This window comes from Helicoverpa zea, chromosome 7 (genome assembly GCF_022581195.2).
Source record: "Helicoverpa zea isolate HzStark_Cry1AcR chromosome 7, ilHelZeax1.1, whole genome shotgun sequence".
NCBI classification, from domain to species: Eukaryota; Metazoa; Arthropoda; class Insecta; order Lepidoptera; family Noctuidae; genus Helicoverpa; species Helicoverpa zea.
In genome coordinates, this window is record NC_061458.1 from 13231987 (window position 1) to 13239958 (window position 7972).

The 7972-nt window shown below is 35.1% G+C and overlaps 1 non-coding gene across 1 annotated transcript; it reads right to left on the bottom strand.

The window, feature by feature from the left end:
* Positions 1-3517: 3517 nt before the first annotated feature.
* Positions 3518-3590, bottom strand: Trnar-ccu. The gene has a single exon. It is a non-coding gene; the product is annotated as a tRNA-Arg (tRNA).
* Positions 3591-7972: the final 4382 nt, after the last annotated feature.

Genomic DNA, 7972 nt, shown 5'->3' on the forward strand with positions numbered 1-7972 from the left:
TTGGTACTTACCTACTAATCTACAGGCAGAAATCAAATACATGTATAACAAGTTACATATTTATTATAGAAGTATATGTTTAAAACAATAAATGTGGAAAGGGTACCTAAATTCATAAGATTAAAGTTTTTTTTATGTCATTACTTATTGCTGCTTATTAAAAGTTTCAGTAGAGCTACAGGTTCATTTTTTTGTATAGGTAAACTAACTTTCAGAATTATGGATGCAAAAAAATGTAAGAAGATTCTTCCAACAGAATACCGGGACATAAAAAACAAACTTATGCAATAAAACTGACCGGATATCATCATCATAACAATATTATTTTATGCACAATAAACAATTCTAATTTAAACTCACCGCGCACTAAAACAAGAATCGACTGAAAACGAGGTAAAAAGCGTAATAAAAACGTCTGAACCTGATTATATACCTGAATAACCTGTGTTCTATGACAGACCATTATGCCTGAAAATGTATCAAATAAGCGATTTGGGAGGATTTATGTTAATATTAATGAGTTTAACCTGTCCGTTGGTTATGTTCGCGCGACAATGGCCGGAGGTGCCAAGTCTAAAAATGCGCGATATATCCACGCCAAGGTATTCACGCCTGTCACACGCACCTTTCAATAAGCGTGTCTCTAGTTTGGTCGTTTTGGCAAATGGCGCCTACCAACAGAATAGGGATGGGCGGTTTCTGACGATAGTTTTAATTGAGCTACTAAAAGTTTTTTTTTCATTATTTTGGTAAGACATAATCCGTCTTCATAGGTTGTGTTTTGACGACCTAAAGTAAAAAAAAAAACTGATTATTAGGTAATATATTTATTTCATCTAAATGGCAGTTATAATAAAATAGGTTAGTGTAGGTAATTATAATTGAAACGAACATAGTTGGCAACGACCCTTTCATTAGTTTCTTGAAGACTCATTTTTAAGTAAATAATATTTAAAATAATATTATATCGATCGATACACATTTTGTTGTTATTCTCATTGCAAAACCAACACAACCAAACTATCTAGCGACATAAAACCAAAACACAGCTTATCGACACAAAACTCGCATCCCTATTTCCTAATGAGCAGAGCATCATCCAGGTGAAACGTCCACACATCATTACACGTCGTTATACACCGGATTTCCGCCAGCTAAGCTCAAACACCGTGTAATACGTGTCGCTGAAAAACATTATACTTGCCAACACTACTTTCCTGACAAAATGTAGGTATATAAAATATAACAAGTGACGAACTGGTTCAACGTCAGCTGTGTTTGCATTCATGCGGTAAATTAGGGTTTTTGGTGACGCTCGTTTTGGGTTTCCACGAAAGTCTGAGAAAAATACCTATAACTAGTGCCTAATTAGTTACCTATCTACGAGTAACAGTTTCTTGGGTAGTTTCTACTTCTTCGATTAGGTAAACATCTCCAGGTGCAGGAGAAATAGGGTTTACGGATTATTTATTGGTGAAACCATTTAGATTCTATAAGATGTTTTCTTTAGCAATTAGGTTAAATGTAAGTTGATTTTCTATAAGGATCTTTTATTTATCATTTGGTAATCCTTAAAAAAATACATTCTCCTTGTACCGGGACGCCATAATATTATCCGTACTTTTACAACGTTAACCATAAAGATAAGAAAGTCCCACCTTTTGCTTATACCAACAAAGGTGTACCAGCCTTATCGCCTCCTACAGGTGTGTGACCCCGCCTTTACATCGATCGCACAGGTGCGCTCGCCTCTGATTGGTCGACAGCGCGCTTTAGACAGGTGACTTGTGGAACATCCAATCAGAGGACTGGGTTTTACAGGTAACGTGTAAGGAGGTTTCTACCTGTTTAACCTACTTACTTATGAAGTGTCGGGTTACGTTAGTTCATTGGGTATCCTAGGCGTATAGCTCTTTTGTTGCAATGTAGTCTTTACTTTGTGGTATAAACAAACAGTTTACGTAGAAATAAAAGAGTAAATACATTATGAGATCAAAGAAAGTGTTTTTAGGGTTCCGTACCCAAAGGGTAAAACGGGACCCTATAGTGATTTCGCTCCTCTGTCCGTCCGTCTGTCACCAGGCTGTATCTCATGAACCGTGATAGTTAGAGAGTTTACATTTTCACAGATGATGTATTTCTATTGCCACTATAACAACAAATACTGAAAACTAGAATATAATATATATTTTGGGGAGGCTCCCATACAACAAACGTGATCTTTTTTGCTCATTTTTGCTCTGGTGGCCCTTCGTGCGCGAGTCCGACTCGCACTTGTCTGGTTTTTTTTTTTAAATGATAACCAAACAACTTTATTCGCAGTGAACACGTTTCAGCACAATGTAAATCAGAGTTCGCTTTAGCTTTTATAAATATTGCACATCTAGGCATGGGTACCTGGCGGCTTAGGTGCAGGCAAGCTATTTAAACACCTGTCTCCCAGGCCGTGGTTCCGTATCAATCACGGCAGATTTACCCTTAAATTCGTATTAATAACCGCCAGTAATTAATCTATGCTACAGGAATATATCTCAAGTGATATATTTAATCGGCCGTTAGTGTAATGGTTTCCAGTATGCGATACCGAATTTAGGGTTTGAGAAGACCACCGTGATACTTGGTGGTATCCAGGTAGGTAGACATTCGCCGAATTTTAGTGAAAATGTGAAGTAAACATTAAATAGGCTTTTTTATGCCATCTATGCAAAAAGAAATTCGGTCCATGTGACACGACCGTCAGAACCGATTCATATTTTTCATTAAAACATAACCCTTGTGCTTATGTTGTTGTGTTTAAGAAATAAGAACAAAACCATAGTTTAATTTAAAAAGCACCTCTCCCAAAAAACTTAAAGTTGTCATCACCGCAGACATTATAAACATTAGGAACTAACAACAGAATGGGAAAACCTTAGGAAACTCATGACGTGTTTTATACCTATCTCAAAAGCAAGGTATTATCTCCGTCAGGAAATTCCATTCATTCTGATCACCCGCCAAGTCCATTACTAGCATTCAGTGCAAGACAGACAGACGAGAGATCATATATAGTGTGTATTCGTGTATTAATATTAGTAGTTCGTAGGAAATTGTGAGGACAGTGGATGCATCAGCGAGAAGGTATGCACTGGAGTAGTCTTGTACCTTTGATGTGATAGGTTATTGATTGAGATCTCTATTAGAGAGGTGCTAATAGGAGTTTATGAACGGACTCCTTTGAAATTTAGGTGTGTATGGAAATGAGAGAAGTTCTGCGAAATTAACAAACGTTTGGTGGATTTATTTCGCATGCAGCTACATAATAAGACGTGTGTATAAGTAATTAGTATGTTTAACCTTAGTAAGGTTAGGGTGTGTTCGAATTTAAGTAGGTATAAAAGTCACTACCGAGCCATTTTTGTTTTACAAAAGTTGTAAAAAATTACGACTTTGTGTAAGAAAAAGCTCACAGCAAAACAAGACAATGTACTTAATTAAAAACAAAGATCATTGTAAAAGGGTACAAAAAAGATACGTTTACCCCTGGTGGGACTCGAACCCACAATCCCCGGCTTAGGAGGCCGATGCCTTATCCATTAGGCCACAGGGGCTGCGTGTAGAGCTTCGAAATTACCCTTGCACTCTTAGACGTATGACAATGATAAATTCTACGAAGTTAAGCTTTTTTAATTACATAGTTTATTTTTAGTAATTACTGATAAGATAAGCAAGAAATATATTGATTATTTGTATTTTATGGAGAAGCAATGATTGGTATATCTACCTACGTTTGAAGAAAGCGTAGTGTCTGAAAGAACACTGTACACCTTACTACCTATTTCATTTTGCATTTACTTTCAATAACAACACAAAAACATACCAACACGAACAAAATAAAAAAAGAACGAGAAATAAAAGATAAAACCCCCATTTAATTTGCTTATAAAACGCAGACAATTTGATTGCACCCCAACAAGGTGAACAGAAGAACACGTGTCAATCAAGCCCCGGGGGGTTGCCCCAACCCCGAGCAACCCGGCAACCATCTGGGGGTTGGTCGCACTTAACAGCCAAGCAATTGGGTTCTTATTCACCGTGCCACGAATCTATATGGTAATGGAGGCACGTGAGAACTGCGAAATGGAGACAGCTCGGGGAATTCTTTCTGTGTCTCAGATAGCTCGATTGTTAGCAAGTTGGGTTTTTGATTAGGTATTTGGTAGTGAAACTGTCGTTTGTTTTGATTGTAGGAATTTTATGATTAGTAAGGTTTTTTCATGAATTTGGGAAGATTGTGAGGAATGCAAGTTCGATTCTTGAATCAGGAACAGCGCTTATGGGTACTATCAATCTTCTTATATCTACCATTTTTATTTAACAAAAATGTTTATTTCCAGTATTTACAACTCTCTTATTCAAAACAATCAGGTAAGTGTTTGTATGTAGCGATATTACATTCTGGACACTTGTTGTTATGATTGCTTGACGTCTAATTTTAAAAACTTTCTCAAATATTTTTAGACCGTCATTTTAAACAGGTTACTTTTTGCGCAGACATTAACAAAATTGCTCTAATTTCTTTGAATTAAATATATTAGGTGTAGCGAATAGGCCGGTCGATATTTTTGCGTCTGCACGCGACGACAGCCAATTAATCTAGATTCTCTTTGTTTAGGAATACTGGTTTAATTTAGTTTTGTTTGAACAAAAAACAAACTTTTACAATTCGATACGGATAATCAAAATTGCCACCGTTTCCTCGAAACTAGGTTATTACCTTTGAAATCGAGGAAGCCGACATTGGTGGCATGGAATAATCAAACCTACAACCTAATACTCATATGACAATGTTATACCAGAGGTGAAAATAGAAAAAAAACCCCTAGATACTTTATTATCCATCGCAAAACAATCCGGTAAATTATAAGTGCCTTTGAAACTCTATTTACATGAGCATAGCGCAAATGGGAAAACTCTGAACCTAGACCTTTTCCTGCATATTTCAATTATGAATAAGATCTAATTAAAGAAACTTCATGAAAACCCAACTGCTCATATGCAATTAACTTGAGAAAACCCAACAAGACTTAGCTTTAACTACTCTCATTAGTACATAGTTACCTGCGCATATCAGAATACTAGCCGTTAATGATTTCCTACTCCGATATGAATTATAATTAGCCAGTCTTTCCTTAAGCCATTGTCCCGAGTATTTTTAGACGAGACACATATGCTCGTCTATGACGGTCAACTTTAGGATGTGAACACACTAAGACGTAACAGGCAGTTTGATATGAAATTGTAATGTCACTGTAAATATTGCAGGATATTAAAAATATTTTTGATGTGAAATGAAGCACCACAAAACAAGGTATGACTCCAATGTGCTTATATGGTGTGGTTTGAAACAAAAACATAAGAATATTAATAAATATTAAAAGACGAGTTTATAGAAAAAGTAGTTAATTTACAAATTATTAATCTTAATTTCCACGACGTTGTACGTTTTCAATTTTCATTCTTTTTCGCGACCCGCAGTTTTACTTGCTTACTTCTACCTTTGCTTCCTTTACCCGGGGAGCGCTCTCGTTTCAATACTTCAATACTTCAATACTTCAATACTTTATTGCACTCCATAAGTTTCGTGATGGTGTTACATAATTATGTTGTTTTGTTACATTATGGACCCCGTCGGGCACGGCAACGTAGAAGAGAGGAGGAAGCTAGTTTTATAAATGTTATTATTGTACCATTTTATTTTTATATTAGACGGAATGTATGAGTTAAAATTTTTATTGCTTATTTCATTCTGGTTGTACTTATTTAAGTAATTTAGTTAGAGTGATGCTTATTTTATATATTATTTATTGTTTTTATTATACCTAAAGAGAATAGATGTGTTTATTATATTATAGTACTTGTATAGTTTTATATTAGGGGTTTTGAAATTATTATTATTTTATATATACATATATATCCAAATATATTGTTTATTTATTTATTTTAAGTTTTTATCATTCATGTACTCGTTAATATTATAGTATGCTTTATTTATGAGTATTTGTTTTAACTTTTTAATAAATAATATATTACTAGTTACTTTTTTTAGGGTTTCTGGAATCTTATTATATATTTTTATTGACATGACATATGGACTATTCGAATGTAGGGTCATGTTTGAAGTAGGTAACATTAATCTGTTTCTATGTCTTAGAGATCTGTTTGTATGCTTGTCTCCACGTTTGGTAAAGAAAGTAAGGTTGTTTCTCACAAATTTACATATTTCTAAAATGTATATACATGGTAAGGTAAGTATTTGGTGTTTTTTGAAATAGGGTTGGCAACTGTCCATTTGGTCTATGTTAGTTAGGATACGGATTAGTTTCTTTTGAAGAGTGAAAAGGGAAGGTGTGTCTGTGCTATTACCCCACAATATTATTCCGTAGCTAAGCCATGCGTATGCGTAGGCATAATAAGTGGTTAAAGCTGTATGAAAGTCGGTGGTCTTTTTGATTTCACTCTCACCACAGTTGTTACGTCCTAGTGTATACAAACCTTTACATTTATAATCTATTTCTGTGTTGATTTATACCGGCACTTGTACTCAGCGGCGCCTCCAGCCGCGAATTAATTGTTCGTGTTTTTAAAAAGCACATGTTAAACCCATTACTTATTAAACATTACTTTTATTGAAACTAATAAATACTAATTTTAGCATTTTTTTTTGTTTTGATTATAGTGTAACGTAATTTTCGTAAACGGTAATGTGGTATTCTTAACTGCGTTTTTTTCTAATGTACCTACCTAAGATCAAAACTTGATTAACTGTGAAAAACTGTCGTTGAAAGTTTATATTTAACTCAATGTATGAGATATAAAACATTTTTAAATTAACCTAGACGACTATATTATTACATACCTAAACTGAAGATCGTTAGTATTTCTGAGGTGATGATTAGTCAAAGTGGCAGAAAAGTGTAGATCTGGGGTTTTTTTGTCATAGTATGTGTGCTCGGTGGGAGGTGGACTGTATACAATGGTTGCGGTTAACACCGGGAAAGAGTGAAAACCCGGCCTTAAAATGAAAACAACTAGTTAAAGAAATCAAGAAAAACGAGGGGGCGGCTCGCTGCGAGACGGCGCGATGACAACTCAAACGAAAAACAAAAGACAAACTAAAAAGTAAACAGCTAGTTGCAGCCAGTACTGCAAGGAGTTCGGAATGCGTACGAACCTCGCCCTCGTTGGTCATTTTATTAGTTTAATGACATAAAAATATTACAACAAAAATCAAAGGGTAAAAAATACAAAAGATAAAACAACAAAAACTAATTCCATCGTTAACAGTATGAATGTATAAACCAGTTTACTTCAAAATATAACAACAAAGAAAACAAACTCATTAAAGAATCCCAGGGTTTTTTTTTAAGTTATTTAGTCAATCTTTTTGCTCTATGAATCTACCTCAGCCAACTTATAAAAAGGGGGATGATTCCACTAGATATAAAAACGCACGTGGGCACAATCGTATATCAAATTGTTCGCAGTAATTTTTCAGCTGCAGTCTTAGCGAATATTTATTATTTACGATTATTTTGTCGGCTTTGGCGACGCCTACTCTTGTTCCAACCACAGATTAAATCTGAAGTCTAGTTTTGTGTAGAAACTTTCTCTCATCTAGACTATGACAATCTGAGCCATGATAGTAGGTGCATGTTTTCAGGGTGCCGTTTAACCCTTTGGGTATGGAACCCTAAAAACATCCATATAGGTAGGTACGTATTCTATCCAGATTTTGTGCTAAGATAGTTTTTTGTTTTCTTGTAAATAATCGTTTCTGATGTGTTGTTGTCCACAATACAATCCACAAAGTAAGAGCAGGGTCAAGGTATGATTTGTCTCTGACGAACCGTTGTATTGAACATTTAAATGATTGCTGCATCTAGCATTTAATCTTTGGCCGTACGCTTAGCAAGCCACTCGTGCGCAAGTT